General features: G+C 37.7%; 1 protein-coding gene across 5 annotated transcripts in view; it reads left to right on the top strand.

Annotated features, from left to right (window-relative positions):
• The window catches only part of TMCC1 (transmembrane and coiled-coil domain family 1), a 251,422-nt gene that overhangs the window by 157,650 nt on the left and 72,732 nt on the right, over nt 1-21,040 (top strand). The window contains exon 1 of one of the 5 annotated variants that reach the window (XM_027584071.2): nt 6,134-6,255. The exons of the other annotated variants lie outside the window; for them this stretch is intronic. The gene's annotated coding sequence lies outside the window, so the exon portion shown is untranslated. Of the gene's footprint in view, nt 1-6,133; nt 6,256-21,040 lie in introns of those variants that run through there. 5 annotated transcript variants of the gene reach the window in all.

Below are 21,040 nucleotides of genomic sequence, written 5' to 3'. Positions count from 1 at the left end.
TTCACTGATGATTTCCAAATGGCTGAAGAATTGGGATATATTTAATCCAGAATGGAAGCTTTAAAGTATAACCTCCCAAGGAGAACATAGTTCTGGTATTGATTCTGGTGGTGAATGACTGTTTCAGGTTGTTTTTGGTTTTTGGTTTATTAACTCCTTTGCAGGGATATGTGTAATGAATCCCTGACAATTCTGTGCCAGTGAATATGGGGATATTAATAACAACCCAACTCCAAGCATGAAGGAAAGAGAGTCACAAAACTCAGAGGACCATGGGGAAAGCATCCTTTTTTTTTATTAAAGATTTTATTTATTTATTTGACAGAGAGAGACACAGCGAGAGAGGGAACACAAGCAGGGGGAGTGGGAGAGGGAGAAGCAGGCTTCCCGCGGAGCAGGGATCCTGATGTAGGGCTCAATCCCAGGACCCTGAGATCATGACCTGAGCCCAAAGCAGACGCTTAACGACTGAGCCACCCAGGCACCCCATGGGGAAAGCATTCTTGCTTGATAGGATCATTCCTCCTTCTAGAATGCTACCTAGAGATCTGGCATAGTTTTACTGCTGACAGCTGGATAATAGAGGATTGCTGTGTTGAGGGGTCAAAATTCAGATAGTCCTTTTATAGTGTAAGCAGTCACTTCTGTCTAAATTTGTACAAACTTTTTAAATTATGCATGTTAAATAAATATCCTCTACTGCCCCCTCCCATACATGCAAAGGCAATTAGGTTTCAGAACAAGGGGTATTAAGGCCTCACCCCCCCCCCCCACGGGTAAATAGAAGAAGACAGGCAGCTTGAATTTTACAGAGAATTCAGCTCGAATGTTGAAGATGGAGAATATATTACAACATTTTGGTTTTTTTTCTACATCTTCTATAAAAATTTAAAGTGCTTAGATCTGTTTCCATGGACTTGCTTTTAAAAACAGGGACACTCTGAAAAAGAAAAATTAAAACATGGACACTCTGGTTCAAAGGCTATGTATATTTTTAAAGACTTTGAGACCTAAGAAATGTCCTTCTTGTATCCAAGAGAAAACAGTCCTCTAGGTCAATGAAGACATGTCCAAGAAACTATACCTATTACAGGTCAATGAAACTGTCAGTTGGAACAGGTTGTTTATTTTCTAAAAAGGTTCATCAGAATGTAGTACTTGTATCCTGGTGAATAAGTAACTTGACGGAGAGCCAGTTAACATTTAGAGGTTTGCTGCAAGATTCAAAACAGGTAACCAGTAGGTATTCAGAATATTTGAATCATAGAACCATCACATTAGAAAGCTGAAATGGTCTAAGTCTAAGCCGGATTCAGCCTGTCTGTGTGTGTGTGTGTGTGTGTGTGTGTGTGTGTTTTTCTGGAACATTCATTTGCCTCATTGAGATAAGGTATTTTTTCTGTGCACATAGAAACACACTAGAAAAACATCATGTAGCTACATATTAAGTATTCCTTTCTCCCTATTACCTTATTTTATTACTCCAGAATAAAACTTTTATAATGAGAATTAAAACAGCCTTGGCAAACCAAATTCAGGGTTACTAAATGCCTTATGAGCTGAGATCAAGAACACCAAATTAGCTTACTTTTCTTATTGAAACACTTTATGGTTTTCCTTCTCTCAAACACTGAAGATGCCTTTTTTTCCTTTTAAGAGATCAAAACAAAACTGTATATCTTACACGTCTTAAGGTTCCAGAGCCCCAAACCTTTTTTTTTCTATTCTTCTTTCTGTATTCTTAGTTGGCCAGAAGGATTTTGTATTTAATGCCTATCTTATGACCACAGTAGTTTATTCTCATCTTACTAATACCATTAACTATCAGTAGTAGACTGGCTCTTCTTTGGGAGTTTTTTTGTATAGCATCAGCGCTTAAATCATTCATATTTGATATTTGAGAACCTCTTCCCAGAGATCTTTTATCTGAACAGTTTTGCTAGACTTGGGAGATTTGCTTGATTTTTACTCAAATTCCTTACTAGTATATTTTGAATAAGTAGAGTAACCTTTTTAAAAAAAAGATTTTATTTATTCATTTGAGACAGAGAAAGAGCATGAGCAGGGGGAGAGGCAGAGGCAGAGGCAGAGGGTGAGGGAGAAGCAGACTTCCCGCTGAGCCGAAAGCCCAACTTGGGATGAGCCAAAGGCAGACACTTAACCATCTGAGCCACCCAGGAGCCCCCCTCCCCTTTTAAGGCAACTTTGGATAAGTATTTCTCTAAACCTCAATTTCTTTGTTGGCAAGGAACTCATTGGGTTGTAGAAATGCAAATTTGCTAGGCATACAAAGCACCTAGTTCAGGTCTTGGTACATAGTAGGTATTTAGTAAGCAGTAGCTGTTGTAGTGATTTATGAAACATTATATGAAATTATACGTAAAAGTTAATTTACTTCCTAGTTGGCACTTCTCTTTTTTTAAACAAATCTCATTCATTTATCTGTGTAGAAGGAAGGAACTGAATGACAATACCAGAGGGATGGCATAATGGCATGACCATTTATTTATTTATTTATTTTAAAGATTTTATTATTTGACAGAGAAAGATAGTGAGAGAGGGAACACTTCCTGCTGAGCAGGGAGCCTGATGCGGGGCTTGATCCCAGGACCCTGAGATCATGACCTGAGCCGAAGGCAGATGCCTAACAACTGAGCCACCCAGGCGCCCCTGGCCATTTATTTTAATACAGTTTTGAGACAAATCTGGCTTTGGGTTTGCCACAGGCTCTTTGCCACTGGGCAAAATTTCTTTAGGTTTATCTAATATGACCTGTTCATTGGCTTGGAGTGCCAAATAAGACTGTTCCCCTAAGTATTCAAAACAATACAATTCCAAATCTCATCCTGTGTGAGAATTGTTTAAAGTTCATTTTTCTTCAGGTCCTCTTCCCAGATAATTCCAAGGACATTCCAGACTTTTTAGTCTAAAGGTTGCTTCCTAATTTTTATAAGAGAAAAGAATGTTCCAGCCACTGCAAGAGTTGGGTGGGGGTGGGGATGATACTGCACTTCATCAGAGCCTAGGAGATGTATGTGGGGAAGGGGTGGTGGTCTATCCAGATAAAATGTGTCAGACAGTGCATCCCACCCCAAGTGGGATGAGGATGGCGCCCACACCAGGGAGGAGGTGGCTACAGAGATATGAGATGGGTTACATACAGAAGAGTAGGGGCTTGATAAAATATGTAAACATAATGAGGATAATGGAAGCCAGGTTTTTCACTATAAGAGAATAGTTCCACATTTGGAAAGTTAGAAAACTATGAACCTTGGGGTATTGGATTAGAATATTACAGTTATTTAAAATTTTAAAAATTTAAAAATAATGAAATAAAAATTATAACTTAAAATGTAACTTAAAAACAAAGGTATTTCAGTTTATAAATGGGACCAGATATTATTTATGTACCTCTTAAAAGTGCCAAAATTTTGTAAGCTTTGGAAAGAACCGTGTGATTTATAAGCCAATTCTGAAAGCTTAAGGAAAAGCTTTGGTTTTTGAATTTGGAGCTTTATAAATTGAATATTATAAAATCTAAAATATTTTAAATATATCTATTATATACACAAAAACTCCCTTGAGCATTTAATAGAAGTTAAGGAAAGGACAAGGAGAACATAGATGGTCTACCTGATAACCTGAATTATAGTTCAGGCCCTGAGCTCCCTGGTATCCAAAGCAAAAAGTTAATATGTGGGGATTTTAATCTTGGGTCCATGAATTTCTTAGGATTATATGTAAATCTGTGTGTGTGTGCACCTTTTTTTTCTGGAGAAAGAATGCATAGTTTTCATCAAATTCTCAAAGGGGGTATTTGATCCCAAAAAAGGTTGGACCATTGTATCATATTTTTTAAAAGAGAATTGGTACTGCAGGGTCCTCTATAAGTTCAATTTTAGGAATCTTTTTGCAGCGAACATTAATGGAGCATGTATTACGGAACTAAACTTGGGTTTTAGATTAGGCTTTACATGTGTGGGAAATTAATATTTTATTGAGTGCCTTTTGTGCCTAGAAGAAAAAGCTCTGGTACATTAATCCATTTCATTCTCACAACATTTATAGTAAAGTAAAGATTACTCCTGTATTCTGGTGAGGAAATTGAGACTCAGATTAAAAAGCTTGCCCAGGGTTACAAAGTAAGAGGCCCAGAAGGAAAGAAGCAGATGTTTCTACTCTTCCATTACCATTATCTCCAACCAAATGCCTGCTGTGTACTGGGTATTGCACAGGGCGGTTGTGATGTAATGTTGAACACAAGAGACTCTGGCTTCTGTTTCCCTCTCTATCAAAAAAAAAAAAAAAAAAAGGTGAGGGAAACAAGTGTACAGAATAATAAAACTGGTGTGCCTTCCTCTAATTTTAAAACTAGTGAGAATGTAATTATTTCATATATTCCCTGTGGTCATCCATTTTCTCTTGTAAGATTGCTAGCAATACTTTATTGAGTTTCCTTAGCCTACCAATATCCTTATGGAAAAAACACGTATTATACAAATTCACAAATGAGGATATGTGTAAATATGATTGTCTTATCATTGAGTCAATTAGTGGGATCAGTTTAGTATCTGGTTTTCTAATACTTGCTATTACACAGTAATCATCAGTCTGCATATTACAAAAAATTAAAACTTTTTAAAACTACTTGTGTCTGTATTAAATCTTCTCTAAGAGTACTTAATTTCTTCTTCTCCCTTTCAGGGATTTTAAAAAATAGACAAAAAGAAGAGAGATTCAGCATTCTCTCTCTCCTTTGGTAGCAAGGACATGCTTTGTGCTGCTGAAATGGCGAAAGAGAAAGAGACTAAAACCCTTAGGGTCCAGAATGTCTGGCAACGCTGCTCTAGAGGCTACACACCACAGCTGTAGACATACAGAGTTTCCCATGAGGGCATTTGCTCTGAAGGGGAGGATTCTTGTGGAAACAACTAGGCTTAGAGAAATGTGAAGCGCTCTGCTTTAGCACTGTGGGTGAGATACTGTTGGTGTTACTCTGATTATGAGCCCACAAGAGAAGGTGTGGAGTTCGTGTAGGACGTGACAACAAAATGTTTTATAATCTCATCATACAAGCCAAAGAGAAGAGTGAGTTCAGAAAATATAAATGCATATTTAAAAGTGTTGGGAAATTTTTTTCTCTTTGTTTTTTGGTACTCCCCAATAAAAGAATTTTACTAGTAGATTGCATAGTGCTTCTAGCAGTGGTAGCTGGTGCCTTGAAATCTAGTTTAATTTAGCACATGACATGAAGTGCATATTTTCTAAGAAATTTTACTCATTTTTTGTGCTAATGGAGAAGTCTCTTGATTCTTGCTGCGCTGTAAATGATTTTTAAAAATTTACCATGATGGGACACCTGGGTGACTCAGTCGTTAAGCGTCTGCCTTTGGCTCAGGTCGTGATCCCAGGGTGGATCGAGCCCCACATTGGGCTCCCTGCTCTGCGGGAAGCCTGCTTCTCCCTCTCCCACTCCCCCCTGCTTGTGTTCCCTCTCTCGCTATCTTTCTGTCAAATAAACTAAAAAAAAAAAATTATCATGAAAGTAGTTAAAAGGTGGGGCACCTGGGTGGCTCAGTCATTTGGGTGTCTGACTCTTGGTTTCATTTGGGGTCATGACCTTGGGGTCGTAGGATGTAGCCCCATGCCAGGCTTCATGCTCAGTACAGAGTATGGGCTTCATGCTCAGCACAGAGTATGCTTGAGGTTCTTGACCCTCCTTCCTCCCCCTCTGCTTCTCTGTCTCTCTCAAATAAATTTTAAAAATCTTAAAGTAGTTAACAGCACAGATAGGCTTTATATGCTAAAAAACCTAGGTTCAAATCCCTTCTTCATTACCTGTTTGTTACCTTGAGCAAGTTTCTTACCCTCCCAGTTTCATCTTTGTAGTAGTAGTAATAACTTCCTCCTAGGGCTATTATGAGGATTATATTGAATATGTGTAAAATCCTATATGAGGTGATATATTGATTACATATTAAATATTTGATAAATGGAAACATGGGTAACGATAATAAGGAAGGAGATAAATTCAAGGTATTTTTATTTTCTTTAGAAAGTATTAAAGAAGAAATAAAAAGTATTAAAGATGAATGAGTTGCCTCTCAACTTAAAAATATTTTCTAAAAACTCCCTACAACAAATCAGCCTCTTTGCGTCCTCCTACATCTTCCCCTGAAGTTGCTATAAGAGCTCTCTTACCCCTGGACACTTACCTGTAGTTACAAGGTGAAACTGTAAGATTTAAACAGCAATGTAAGTATCCATTTTGCATTTAACTTGGTACATGGAAACATTAGTAGTCAAATTAACTCATCTAGAAACTTCGGTGATTTATAAGAAACTCTTAAAGTCATACTCTTTGGTGTCACTAGAATTAAAGAGGCTTTTCACTGTGAACAGTTTCATAAGATGCTGTTATGATTGTAATTGTTTTTTAAAACAAATGAAACTTGGCAGTTGAAACCTATCAAAACACAAAAGCTTTGATTTGCGTTTTATGAAACAGTAAAGGTATTTTTTTAAAGCTTGAATTGAAAAATAAGTTAATAAATAGCAACCAGATAGTGTGTTTTAAGTTTTTCTTAGAGTTTAGAAACTGAACTTGAGAATGCCTCTCCTTAAGTTGTATTTCATTTTTGAAGCTATGAGTCAAGATTTTTTTTCTTTAGCAGGACAGGGCATTTTGCAGACAGATTAACCTGTTTTCCAGTTTTTATACACTGACTGAAATGTACATTAAATAATTAATTTCCTTGGTCTGAAAAATACAGTAAATCTTTGTAACTAACTCAGTGCCCATCGGAGGATCTAGCTCAGAGTAGGTATTTTATTATTCATTCATGAAATACTGTGAGAGTTGGGAAGAGGAAGAGAATCTCCGCAAAGGGAATGCAAAGTTTCATGGAGGCAATGGCATTTGAACCTTTACAATCACAGTGATCTCGGATAAAGAGACATAGCTGGGCATTCCAGGGTGAGAGAGCACCGGAGCCAGCACCCGGAGATGGTACTGTGTAAGTATTATATGTAGTTTATAAGCCATCCAGTCCTGTTGAGCTCCTGTCACAATGTGGCCCTAAAGACGTAGAAACAAAAATGAAGCTAGCAAGGTAGCTACCTTCCTTTAGGATAAGCAGAATAAAAATGAAGCATCTCCCTTGGGATTTGGTTTGTCATTTGAGGTGGGTCAGGCTATGAGAACATCAAAGATCAGTTGACTAGTAAAGGTAAGCAAGTGATTTACCTTCTCTGAGCCTTAATTTTCTCAGCTTTAAAAATGAAGCCAAATAAATAATGAGGATGCAGGTTATTTTGCAAATTAAATGAAGTAATGTATACAATAGCATAGTACATAAAAAGGTCACCAGTCTCTTGGTGGCTTTGATAGTAGTAGTTGTAATGAAAATAGTAATACATTGTTTTATGGTGAAGAGAGATTTCTTTATCCAAAAGAATCCATGGTGCGTTGCAGCATAACCAAGCTTTATAAATATTCCTAATTCTGGTATCAATCACATATACTGCACAGTGTCATTTGTGTAATGTGACTACAATTTTGTCTTCTGATTTTATGATTTAGTTTTTGTCTGAATATTTTATCTAAATATATAGGGGAGCAGCTGCTTAATCTACAGATTTACTAGAGCAGTTACCATGGAGTACAGGTGACACTTTCCTACATAAGTCTTTTATTGGAATGTTTAATTCCTTCCTCATCCCGTATTGTAGCCCCCTTAGAATTTTTAACTGCTCATTAAGTTTAAATTTGTACAGAGTACAAGAAAGATCTCTCTCAGTTGATTGAGCCAAGAATTTTTATCATAAGAGGCTACAGAGATGAGGCTACTGGGCCCTAGTGAGACTCTTTTACACAGGTAATTGGTGCCAAAACCAGGATTCAGTCTATATTTTCTTCTCTCCTTGCCTAGGGCTTTCTTTAGTATGTATCATTCTGTCTCTAATCAAGTACCTCTATGTAGTAAACCTGTATGATCATAAGAGTTGGTGTGGCTGAGGAGAGAACCAAGTCCTGTTAGAATATTTCGTGGAGTAATGATTTTTAAGGGTTTAACAGCTTTTAAGTAACAGTTTCTTGAAATATAATTCATATACCATACAGTTCACCCACTGAAATTGCACAATTGCATGACTTTTACTACAGTCACAAAGTTTTGCAACTATTACCACAATAAATTTTAGAACATTTTTATTACTCCAAAAAGAAACCTTACACATTTTAGCCATTACTGTGTAATCTCTCCATTCACCCCAGCCCTAAGCAACTCCTAACCTAGTTTATTATCTCCTTTATTATAGCCATCCTAGTGGGTATGACGAGGTACCTTACTTTGGGTTTGATTTGCATTTCCCTGATGCTTATTGGCCATTTGTAAAATGTGTCTTCTTTTGAGAAATATCTATTCATGTCCTTTGTCTATTTTTAATCGGTTTTCTTTTTAATATTAAGTTGTAATAGTTCTTTATTCTGTGTACAAGTCTCTGATATGATTCACAATTTTTTTTCTCATTCTCTGGGTTAACTTTCTTAGTGGTGCCCTTTGAAGCACAACAGTTTCTAATTTTGACTATGTCTACTTGATACATTTTTCTTTTGTTCCTTATGATTTCAGTGTCATATCTAAGAAATCATTGACTAAATCCAAGATGAGTAAGATTTACCCATATTTTCTTCTAAGAGTTTTATAGTTTCAGCTTTTACATTCAGATCTTTGATTCATTTTGAGTTAGTTTTTGTATGTGGTGTGAGGAAGGATCCAGCTTCATTCTTCTGTGTGTTGATAGTTACTTATTCCAGTACCATTTGTTAAAAAGACTATTCTTTTCTCCATTGAGTTGTCTTGGCAAAGAAATGATTCTTAAGCATCGCTTTTGAAGGACAGATGTAAATGGCACAAATGAAAGTATTCTAATTTGGCTTCTAGATAAATTATGTGAAGAGTGTGAGGTCAGTGTATTTAGGTCACAAAGTAGCTGACAGAAACCTTAAGTAATAGATGAGACTTCTGTCAAGAAGTTTGAATATGGAGTTAGAGAGTGAAGTTATAGTGGTAGATCAAGAAATGACCTCATGGTCTTGGGGCACCTGGCTGGCTCAGTCGGTGGAATGTGTGACTCTTGATCTCAGGGTTCTGAGTTCAAGCCCCACACTGGGTGTAGAGATTACTTAAAAAAGAAAAAAAGGGGGGGGGAGAAACGACCTCATTTTCTCAACCTCTTCTGTTGAAATAAGTCATGAAATCTTCAGTTATGGTTGCATGTATAGAGAAACTTTGAAAGAAGTTTAAGTTGAAAAAACTGTTGTAAATTTATAAAATAAAGCCAATATGGAGAAAATAAAGGTAGTTAAAACAGGGCATGAGAAATATAATTTATAATTTTATTTTCTCTGAATGAACACAGAAGCACAGAAGTAGAAGCAATTAACTGAATGGTAAAGTAGTGAAAAGAATTAGTGAAGAGTCAGAATTCTCTTGGTGCTAATCCTTACCTACATTATATATGTAACCTTGAGTAAGTCACTTAACCTTCACAATAGTAGCTGACATTTACTGAGGCTCTACCATATTCAGAATTTTGTGTAAGCCTCAAACTTTTTTGTAACATGGAGATGCTATCTAATTAATTACTTTGAAAACTTTTGTAAAGGGCCATATGCAAAGAAGGGATTATGCTTGAAATTTGGAAATTATTCAGTGTGGTAGTAGTAGCAGCTGATAGTATGTGTGTTTGTACTCAGAACAGTTCTGCAAGGTGTGCTGTATTCTTACCTTGATGATGAAACTGATGTTTAGTGGTTATGAAAGTTGTACAATTAGTAATCAGTAAGTAGAACCGTGACTCTAATCCATGATTTATACCACCTTGACTTTTGCTTAAAAGATTGTAGATCCTGGTGGGTGGAGGAAGGGAAGGGAGGAGGGTAGCACCAGTGAGATTTAAATTATTAAACATATGAAAGGTTAAGATATAATTCCAAAAAGGTGATGAATCTTGAGATGGGTGATCTCAGAGGCGAGGTGGAACAGAGCCATATGTTAATAAGGTCAAAGGTATGTCCCATTTGATTATAAATCCCAGAAGAGCTAAATGTTATAAAGCACAGTCATATAATAGTTTATCCAGAGACAAAGGGAAGACAGAACACCAACCAGTTAAGTAATGAAGTCAAAATGGAAAGAAGAGGTAAGTACAAGAGGCCAGAATGATACTACAGCTTATAGAGATGCGTAGACTTTGCTTTAAACCATGAGGAGGTTACTTCATAGAATTAATTCTCCCATTCATACCCTTTGAAGACTCTTCTCACCCACCAATAAAATGCCTCTGGTTAATCTCCAAATGTTGTGGAATTAAGCACTCTTAAGTGCTCGTAGCTCTAATCTCTCTCTGCCCCCTGCACACTTCTTATCTTCCCCATGGTTGAGTTGAGAAACATTATTTGGGAATATAAGACAGACCAAAAAAGAGTACAAGAAAAGAACGGAACAATTTTTTGTTCCTTGATTTATGCTATGCCATTATCCTCTTGACGACAAGTACACAGTTCAGGCTTTAATTGTTACCCTGCTGCTACTCAGTTATCAAGCAGTAGACCTGCTACTCTTTGATGGAGTTGAGCTGTTGGAGATGTCATCAGCTGGCATAGGGGGGACAAAGGACTTTGAACTCTAATTCTGATTTGCAAACTTTCGATTTCTGCGTAGAAATTCATGGTGATTGGTGTCTCAGAGTATAATCTGAGGTGGAAGTATGGACAGGAAAGACAACTAATACATATTGAGCTCATGCTCTCCGTGAGGGATTCTGAAGCACTTGAAGATGAAATAAAAGTATCAGAGATTACAAAGGCCTGAGTTGTTTTCATTTATACTGCTTTGCTTCTCAGAAATGACAGAGCTGGGATTCTGAAGAAAAGACAGTTGAGTTGAGAAACATGATTTTAGCAAAAACTGATGCTGTGCTCATTTTGCCACCACATGTGCATTTAATAAATGATGGAGAGTAGGCAAAGAAGAAACTAAACATAGGATTGTTAAATTTAGTTTCCCCCTCTCTTATGTAGTGTTTAAGAGCAGAGAATCTGAAATTAGACTGCTTGGTTTTCCAGCATCTTTCCTCCTTTCATTACTTTATGCAGTAAAGTGATGCCAGACTTCTCACCCCTAATGAACACAGGCCACTGAACGTATTTGGTTTTACAAGTCATCTCAAAATTTTTTTTGGAAGTAAGATAGATTTTGAACTAGTTGGTATTGCAACAGAATGGTATAATAATATATGGAGATCTACTCCAGGCCTCAGTATTCTTAATTAATGGAGCACCTGAGCAGGGATGTACCTTTTGAAAACCAAGGAGCCAAATGTGAAAATTAAAAACTCTTTCTTTTGAAAAAGAAGTACAGTTGTGGAGTTGGATTGGTTTTTTTTGTTTTCCTGCCCTAAGACTTAGGAATCCTCGACCAATGGTTTCCAGGCTATGGGCTTAGAACCTTGGTGACAGTGGAACTGTTGTGAGTAGTCCAAATGTCTGGTGTGTATTTTTCAGAAAGTGTTATTAAAACTATAATTTCTGAGGTGTCTGAGTGGCGCAGTTGGTTAAACGTCACACTCTTGGTTTTGGCTCAGGTCTTGATCTCAGGGTCGTGGATCGAGCCCCTCATTGGGCCGTGGAGTCTGCTTAAGACTCTCTCTCCCTCTGTCCCTCCCCCCTGCACTTTCTCTCTCTTTAAAATAAATAAATAGGGGTGCCTGGGTGGCTCAGTCGTTAAGCGTCTGCCTTCGGCTCAGGTCATGGTCCCAGGGTCCTGGGATTGAGCCCCACATTGGGTTCCCTTCTAGGCAGGAAGCCTGCTTCTCCTTCTCCCATGCCCCCTGCTTGTGTTCCCTCTCTCCCTGTGTCTCTCTCTGTCAAATAAATAAAATCTTTAAAAGAATAAAAATTAAATAAAATCTTTAAAAGAAAACTATAATTTCTAATCATTTGGATAGATGTACATTTTTTTTAATTCTTAGAAGTGATATTTTTTAAAATTCCAGTATAATTAACGTGTAGTGTTATATTAGTTTCAGGTATACAATATAGTGAGTCAACAGCAGTTCTATACATTACTCAGTGCTCATCACAGTAAGTGTACTCTTAATCCCTTTATCTCTTTCACCCACCCCCCCACTAGCCTCCCCTCTGATAAGTAACAGTCTGTTCTCAAAGTTTGTTTTTTTTGTTGTCTCTTTTTCCTTTGTTTTGTTTCTTAAATTTTATATATATGAGTGAAATCATAATTGTCTTTCTCTGACTGACTTATTTCACTTAGGAAGTTTGTACATATTTTACTCTTTTAATATCACTAGATATTGGATGATAATTAGGAAATTGAGGTAAATTTAGTAGGCATGATAATGGTATTGTAGTTATTTAGGCAAATGGCCTTAAATTTTGTATAGAGATGTGGAGTATTTTTGTATTTTGGTGTGGAGTATCATATGTAATTTATTTTAAGTGGTTTAGCGGTGTGTGTGTGTGTGTGTGTGTGTGTAAAGACAAAGCAAATATGGTAGAAAGTTAACAGCTATTGAATCTAGGTGGTGGATATATGGCTGTTCATTACAACATTCTTTTTTTCTGTATATTTAAAGTTTTTTGTAACTGAAAGTAAAAGAAAGGCTGCTCAGACTCTAAAAGAATGGTTATCATGGAGAGAATAAACTGGTGATTACTGGAGGAGAGGTGGGTGAGGAGATGGGTTAAGCAGGTCATAGGCATTAAGGAGGGCATTTGTTGTAATGATCACTGCGTGTTATATGTAAGTGATAAATCACTAAAGTCTACACCTGAAACTAATATTGCACTGTATGTTAACTAGCTAGAATTTAAATAAAAACTTGGAAGAAAAAAAATATGACAAAAGCCATGTGTTTCACTCCTAGGAGAAAACAAAAACAAAACAAAAAACCCAAAAGAATGGTTATCAGTAGTTGGGCCAACCTTCGTTTTTTAAAGGAGGAAAATTTTTATCACAGTGATTCAACTGCCTAGACTTAGTTTTACCCAACATTATACTACTAGCATAAGGGGATATGTAACTAAAGTGTGACAGCTGTGTGCTAAAATAAATGCTGCAGTCTTTTCTATCCTGAATGACTACAGCATAGCATTCTGGTAGGGGTTATAGACATATCCTGCCAGTTATATCTAGAACTGCAGAGGAGTCCGTAGAATAGATAGTTTGGCATTTGTGCTAGTAGCTACCAGGTGAACACAGTGATTCTGAAGCATGTTACCTGCCCGCGCTTCCTTGTAAGACATCTGCATCCTCAGCCTAGATGACCTGGCAGATTTCTGGATCATTTATATGATTAGAAAGACACATTCCCTACTCCCTTCCCTATTGAGTTGTATTAGAGCTAGCAGAAGAGGGTATAGAGTGAGTAAAACTCCCGTTGCTGCTCTGGCTGTAGTATACCACTTTTGAATTCTATAGGCAAGGGCAAGTCTTTGGCCCTACTCAGTCTTTGTTACCATTGCCAGAGGTTCCAAAAGCACCCTCAGGTAGTAGGCAGGCTTCTACCGTTTCCCATCTTTGAGTAGAATCACTACCAAACTACAACATGTGCCAAATAACCTGCTGTATTGTATTGTAGCAGATGATGGCTAGGGAAAGCAAAGAGATCATAGACAGCTCAGCTCTCCTTAGAATCTTGATTGATGAGATCCTTACTTAAGATGTAACAGAAGCTAGCCTGGTCATTAGGTTTCTTACACATGTTCACATCCAATTGCTCTCATTTGTATAGTTTTGAAATGTACCTAATCCTTCATAGCCCCTGGTTCTCTTAGCTGTTTTTTTTTTATTTGTTTTAAAGAGAGAGGTGTGTGTGCATGCTCATGCAGGTGGGAGGTATTGGGAGGGTTTCAAAGGAAGAGGGAGGAAGGAGAGAGAATCTTAAGCAGGCTCCAGGCCCGGCTCAGAGCCTGACATGGGGCTTGATCTCACAACCCTTAGACCATGACCTGAGCTGAAATCAAGAGTCGGATGCTTAACCACCTGAGCCACCCAGGTGCCCCCCTCTTAGCCTTCTTAAACAGTTTTTATTGTATGTGTGTGTATTTGGCTAATGTATTGTCAGAATGTTATTTTTTCGGGATGCCCGGGTGGCTCAGTTGGTTAAGTGTCTGCCTTTGGCTCAGGTCATGATCCCAGGGTCCTGGGATCAAGGCCCACATTGGGCTCTCTGCTCAGCGGGGAGCCTTCTTCTCCCTCAGCCTGCTGTTCCCCCTGCTTGTGCTCGCTCACGTGCTCTCTCTCTCTCTCTCTCTCTGACAAATAAAATCTTTTTTATTTTTATTTTATTTTTTTTAAAGATTTTATTTATTTATTTGAGGGAGAGAGAATGAGAGATAGAGAGCACGAGAGGGAAGAAGGTCAGAGGGAGAAGCAGACTCCCCGCTAAGCAGGGAGCCCGACGTGGGACTCAATCCCAGGACTCCAGGATCATGACCTGAGTCGAAGGCAGTCACTTAACCAACTGAGCCACGCAGGCGCCCCAGTAAAATCTTTTAAAAAAAAATATTCTTTTTCACTAAACACTTGAGTGTTCATGTAACTGGTTACACGGTAATGTAATTGGTATATATGTTCTCATAATTTTTTTCTTTTTCTGCATGTCATATTATAAATATTTCAAACAAACAAATAGAATAACATAATAAATACCCAAGGACCATTACCAGGCTTTTTCAAACTTCTAATTTTGCTGTATTTGCTTCAGATAAAGTTTAATTTGTGTGTACCACTCCTCAATCCATTCCCCCTTCTTTGAACATAACTACTGTTCTGAATTTAGTATTATTCATGAACATATGTTTATGTAATTTTATTGCATATACATGTATTCATAAATAATACACAGGATTCTATAACTTCTTTTTTCGCTCAGTGTCATCCTTTTGAGATTTACTCACATTGATACATACAGTTCTATTTTAATTGTTATACAGTATTTTTTTGGGTGAATATACCACAATTTAGATTGATTCTCCTGTTAATAGATATAAAGGGTGTTTCCATTATTTCGTTGTTTCATGAACAAGTGCTGCAATGAATAGTCTTCAAAATGTCTCTCTGCACACATGTACAAGAGAGTTTCTCTAGTATATATACCTAGAAACGGAATTATTGGGTTGTGCAGTATATTCATGTTTAACTAGACATGGCCAAATTGCTACCCAGATGACTGTACCAATTTAAACTCCCATCAACAGTGTCTTAAAGTTCCCATTACCCCACATCTTTACAGACACTTGAAATTTTTGCCTGTGTGTGGGTATGAAATGGTATCTATACAGCTAGCTAGCATCTTCCTGGTAATTTGCTTATGTTGGGCAAAGCTTATGAAAAGACAATGGAGCTGATTGACATCCCACATTTTTCCCTCAGGAAATATCATTGCTTTATATGTAGTTCAGTAGGCTATTCTGAATGAAATGCTGCTTGCTGGTAAAATACGTTTGTTTTTAAGAGTTTAAAGAACCTTTTAGGAATTTTATACAAGAATAACTTTGAGGAAAAGATTTTCTCATAAGGTGTTTTTACTTTTCCAAATTTATCCTTGTCATTCCAATTTCCTCCCATGATTCTCTTAGTTCTTCTGACTGATGATCAGCAAGGGCATGAAAGAATGAGATGTCGGTCCTTTACTGACAAATTACATCTGACAGCAGAATAAATCCACTTCTAAGAAACAAGTGTTCAGTTTTTCATTGCTATCATTTTGATTATTCCAGTAATGAAACTGAATCTATTTCTTAGGAACCAAATTAAGAAAGCCTAGAATATTCCACTACTGAATTGGTAGCAGCTATCTGATAATTATCTGGTGACTTTTCTAGAGAAAATGTGTAAAGAATGTGTTATTTCATATGCATTGCACTTACATGATTGGTTCTTGAGTTGGATTGTGTACCAAACATCTGTTGCTATGCAACAAACCCCCTCAAAAGTTAGTAGCTTAAGATTCTGATTCTGAGTAAGATGGAGCAGGTACACTTCACTCAGTTTCTCCCACTGAATGCAGTTTTGAAAACGTGGCATAGAGCAGCTATTTGAGAATTCTGAAAGGTAGATTGTAATAGGCAGACTAGGAAAGAAAAACAGATCTTGGAGTACTATAGAACTAACTAAGGTTGAACTCAGATTTTTCCCATTCTGGTATCCTCAGGCCTGAATCCAGCACAGCATAAAACACAGAAGTGGACATCAATGTTAATAGAGCGAACTCCAGGAGAAACCATCAGTTCAGGTGCAGGGAATAAGAAAGTGATATTCTAATACTCAGAGAAAGTACAGAAACCTTTTGTTGTCCTTTTTTTGTTTTCTCTCTTCTCTTGTGCCATGAACCTCAAGAAATTCTGTGGTGGCAGCAGATTAGGGTCTGACAGGAGCCTAAAACCGTGGGGGCAGGGAACCTTTCTCTCTGATCAGTGGAGCCTTAGTGCCAAAAAGGTAGAATGTCCCCATTTCTTCTTTTTTTTCTCTCTCCCTCAGTTGCTTGGCTCCAGACACAGGCATTGTTTAAGTGGTGTGACAGTGAAGTAAATAAAGCCCAAGCTTTCTGGCTATATGACAGGAAAGGGGAACCCTCAAGAACCAGAAAATACTGGGGAGATTTTTAAAGGGAGAAGCTGGGGAAATAAACTCTTTAATAAAATTTTATTATGAACTCCTGGGCTTACTTATGTACATGTAGAAATTCAACCCTAAGCAACATATCTGCTCTCTGAAAAATGAAGTATGGGTTAGACCACTGCTTAGGTACCAGATTGGCAACGTGGTGGTACACATATGGGACAGATCCAAATAGCACTGCAAAGACTTTAAAAACTTAACTGAATTGAAACCACAATCCACAGAAGGCTGGTCAGAAACTGTGGCCTGAAGAAAACTGGGTTGATTGCCTACTAAAAGAAAAATATCAGTATTCTCCATAGAATTTTAAGATGACCTAGATAGAATCATAATAATGTCCAAACAGTCCAGGATACAATAAAAAATTGCTTGGCATTTGAAAAAAATAGGAAAATCAATTCACATGGAAAAAGTCAGTCAAAAGAGGCCAATGCCAAAAAGACAGATATAGTGCTGACCAAAACTGTAAAACGGCAGTTCTTAAAATGTTCCGGCAAGTAAGGACAAACATTCTTGAAATGAATAGAAAAATAGAAAGTCTCAACAAAGAAATAAAAGAGGTGTAAAGGATCAAATGGGCATTTTAGAACTGAAAAATACAGTAAATGAAAAAAATAATCCCTAGATGGGATCAATAGCAAAATCAAAATGACAGGGAAAAGAGTCAGTAAACATGAAAATAAATAAGTAGAAATTATCCAGTGGGTTGGGGGAGTATTGAGAAAAAAAGTGAAGAGAAACTTAGGGACTTGTGGGACAATGACAGAGGTCTAACGTTCATGTCATCAGAGTTCCAACAGGAGAGGTGAAGGAGTGGTACAAAAAATTTATTTGAAGAAATACTGCTTAGAAACTTCCCAAATTTGGCAAATAACCTAAACCTATAGATTCAAGATTCAAACCTATAGATTCAAGAAATCCTAAAAAGGATAAAGACAAACCCACACCCAAACACTTAATAACTAAAACTATCATGATACCAAAACTAAAGACAAGAGAAAATCTTGAAAGCAAAGAAAAATGATGTAGTACTTACAGGGAAACAACTATTCAGGTGACTACGTATTTCTCATCAGAAATCTTGGATGACAGAAAGTAGTAGAGTTACATTTTAAAGTGCTGGTGGCAGAGGTATCAACTTAGGGTTTTATGTCTAGCAAAAGTCCCTCAGGGATGAGGGAAAAATAAGGACATTCTCAAAGGAAGGAAAACTAAAAGAATTTGCAGCTACTAGATCCTGCTGTAAAAGAATTGCTAAAGAAAGTTCTTAGAAGGAAATTTGGGGGCGCCTGGGTGGCTCAGATGGTTAACCGTCTGCCTTCGGCTCAGGTCATGATCCCAGGTTCCTGGGATCAAGTCCCACGTTGCGGAGCCTGCTTCTCCCTCTGCCTCTGCCTCTCTCTCTCTCTCTCTCTCTCTCTCTCTGACTCTCATGAATAAATAAAACATTAAAAAAAAAAAAGACAAGGAAATTTGGAACTTCAAGAATGAAGGAAGAGCAACAGAAATGGTTAATATCTCAGTACTATTTCTACTTGAATTCTTCAATTAACAGTAGAAAGCAAAGAATTATAACATCAATAATAGGATTTTCAATATATATAAATGTATAATATATATGAAGAGAGGGTAAAAGAATCTAAAATGGTAATAATGATAAGGTTTGTACTTTCACTTGAAGTGGTAAAATACCGATTTTAAGTAGTCTTTGAAAAGTTTCACATGTATATTGTGATCCTTAGAGCAACCACAAAAAAACAAAACCTGACCCCCAGAATTGTAGTAAAAAACACAGTAAATTAAAATGAAATACTAAGAACTGTTCAGATAACCCAGAAGAGGGCAGGAAGGGAGGGAAAAAAATGGAATGAAAAACAGGACAGACAGAAAGCAATAAAATTAGAGACCTGAATTCAAACATATTGGTAATTTACATTAAATATAAATGATGTAAACATGCAGTTTACATGTATGTAAAGTAAATGGCAGTTTATCAGAGTGGATTTTTTTAAAAAGATTTATTTATTTATTTTAGAAAGAGATTTGAGCAGTGGGAGGGGCAGAGGGGGAGGGAGAGAGAGAAAATCTCAAGCAGATTATGTGCTGAGTGTGGAGCCCCAAGGCAGAGCTCAATCCCACAACCCTGAGTCATGACCTGAGCCAAAACCAAGAGGTGACAGCTCAAACAACTGAGCCACCCAGGTGCCCCCAGAGTGGATTTAGGAAAAAAACAAAACCAACCAAAAAAACTCTGATTATCTCCTGCTTATTAAAAAAATTCACTTCAAATATAATGATGTAAATAAGTTACAAGAAAAAGGACAGGGGTGCCTGGGTGGCTCAGTTGGCTAAGTGGCTGCCTTCGGCTTGGGTCATGATCCCAGAGTCCTGGGATTGAGCCCCCCACCAGGCTCCCTGCTCAGCACGGAGCCTGCTTCTCCCTTTCCCACTCCCCCTACTTGTGTTCCCTCTCTTGTTCTCTCTGTCAAATAAATAAAATCTTTAAAAAAGAAAAGAAAGAGGACAGAAAAAGGTATACTTTGGGCACTTGGGTGGCTCAGTCAGTTGAGCAGCTAACTCTTGGTTTCAGCTGGGGTCGTGATCTCCGAGTCCTGGGATGAGCCCTGCATTGGGCTCCACACTCAGACAGGAAGTCTCTTGTGGATTCTCTCTCTCTCTCCCCTTCTCCCTCTCCCCCTTCACCTGCCCCTGCTCCTGCACTTGCTCGCTTGCTCTGTCTCTTTCTTCTCTTTTTGTCTCTAAAATAAATACATCTTTTTTTATATAAAGATTTTATTTATTTATTTGATAGAGATAGAGGGAGAGCACAAGCAAGGGGAGCAGCAGGCAGAGGGAGAGGGAGAAGCAGGCTCCCTGCTGAGGAAGGAGGCCGATGTGGGGCTCGATCCCAGGACCCTGGGATCATGACCCGAGCCGAAGGCAGCCGCTTAACTGACTGAGCCCGCAGGCGCCCCTAAAATGAATAAATCTTAAAAAAAAAATTGAGTGTAAACTTTAGAGCAAGAAAAATTACTAGAAATAAAGATAATACATAAGGATAAAAAATAGTTCACCAAGAAAACATAACAGCCCTAAAACTGTATATGTACATATTGGAAGAAAAAAATGGATAGAACTGAAAAGGGAGATAAATCCACAATTACAGTTAGAGCCTTCAGCACTCCTCTCTAGGTGATCTATAGAACCTAGTAGGCAGAAAATCAGCAAGGATAAAGAAGAACTAGGCGTGCCTGGGTGGCTCAGTCATTAAGTGTCTGCCTTCAGCTCAGGTCATGATCTCAGGGTCCTGGGACTGAGGCCTGCGTCAGGCTCCTTCCTCAGCAGGGGGAGTCTGGTTCTTTCCCACCCCTTCCCCCTGCTCGCTCTCTCTTCCTCTCTCTCTCAAATAAATAAATAAAATCTAAAAAAAAAAATAAAAAGAACTAAGCACCTTCCACCATTTGTTGATGTGTCTAGAACACTTTAAACAATAGCAGAATACATATTTTTTCAAATGCCCAGATACCAATCAAGATAGGCCCTATTGTGTATGATAAAACTAACCTGAAATAAATTTAAAAGAATTGAAATAAGGTATGTTCTCTGACCATAGGAGAGTTAGACTAGGAAACAATAACAAAGATAACAGGAAAATATCTAAACATTTAGATATGAAACAACACACTTCTAAATCATCCATGGGTCAAAGAGAAAGTCTCAAAGGAAATTGGAAAATATTTTGAGCTGAGAGAAAATGAAAACATAAAAAATACATCACAAAAATTTGGGGGAGGGGTGCCTGGTGGCACAGTTGGTTAAGTGTCTTACTCTTGGTTTAGGCTCAGGTTGTGATCTCGGGGGTGTGAGAACGAACCCTGCATCAGATCTGCACTGAATGCAGAGTCTGCTTGGGTTTTTCTCTCCCTCTCCCCTTCCCCACTGCATGCATGTGCTCTCTCTTCCTCTCTCTAAAATAAATAAATAAATCTTTAAAAAAAAATGGGTGGATGCAGCTAATGTAGTAGAGGGTAATTTATAACATTAAATGCTTCTATAAGAAAAAAGGTATCAAATCAACAATCTAAGCACCAACCTTAACAAACTAGAAGAAGTGTAAAAATAATAAACCCAAAGCAAGCAGAAGGAAGGAGATAATAAAAATAAGAGCAGAAACCAGTGAAATTTAAAACAGTAGAGCAAAACTGAAAACAAAAGCTGGTTTGTAGAAGGGATTAAGAAAATTGATAAATCTCTAGGTGCCTGGGTGACTTACTCAGTTAAGCATCTGCCTTTGGCTCAGGTCGGGGTCTCAGGCTCCCTGCTCAGCAGGAAGG

The sequence above is a fragment of the Zalophus californianus genome, chromosome 1, assembly GCF_009762305.2.
Source record: "Zalophus californianus isolate mZalCal1 chromosome 1, mZalCal1.pri.v2, whole genome shotgun sequence".
NCBI lineage: Eukaryota > Metazoa > Chordata > Mammalia > Carnivora > Otariidae > Zalophus > Zalophus californianus.
Note: the sequence above shows the minus strand (reverse complement) of the source record. Positions and strands in the feature narration are given on the sequence as shown.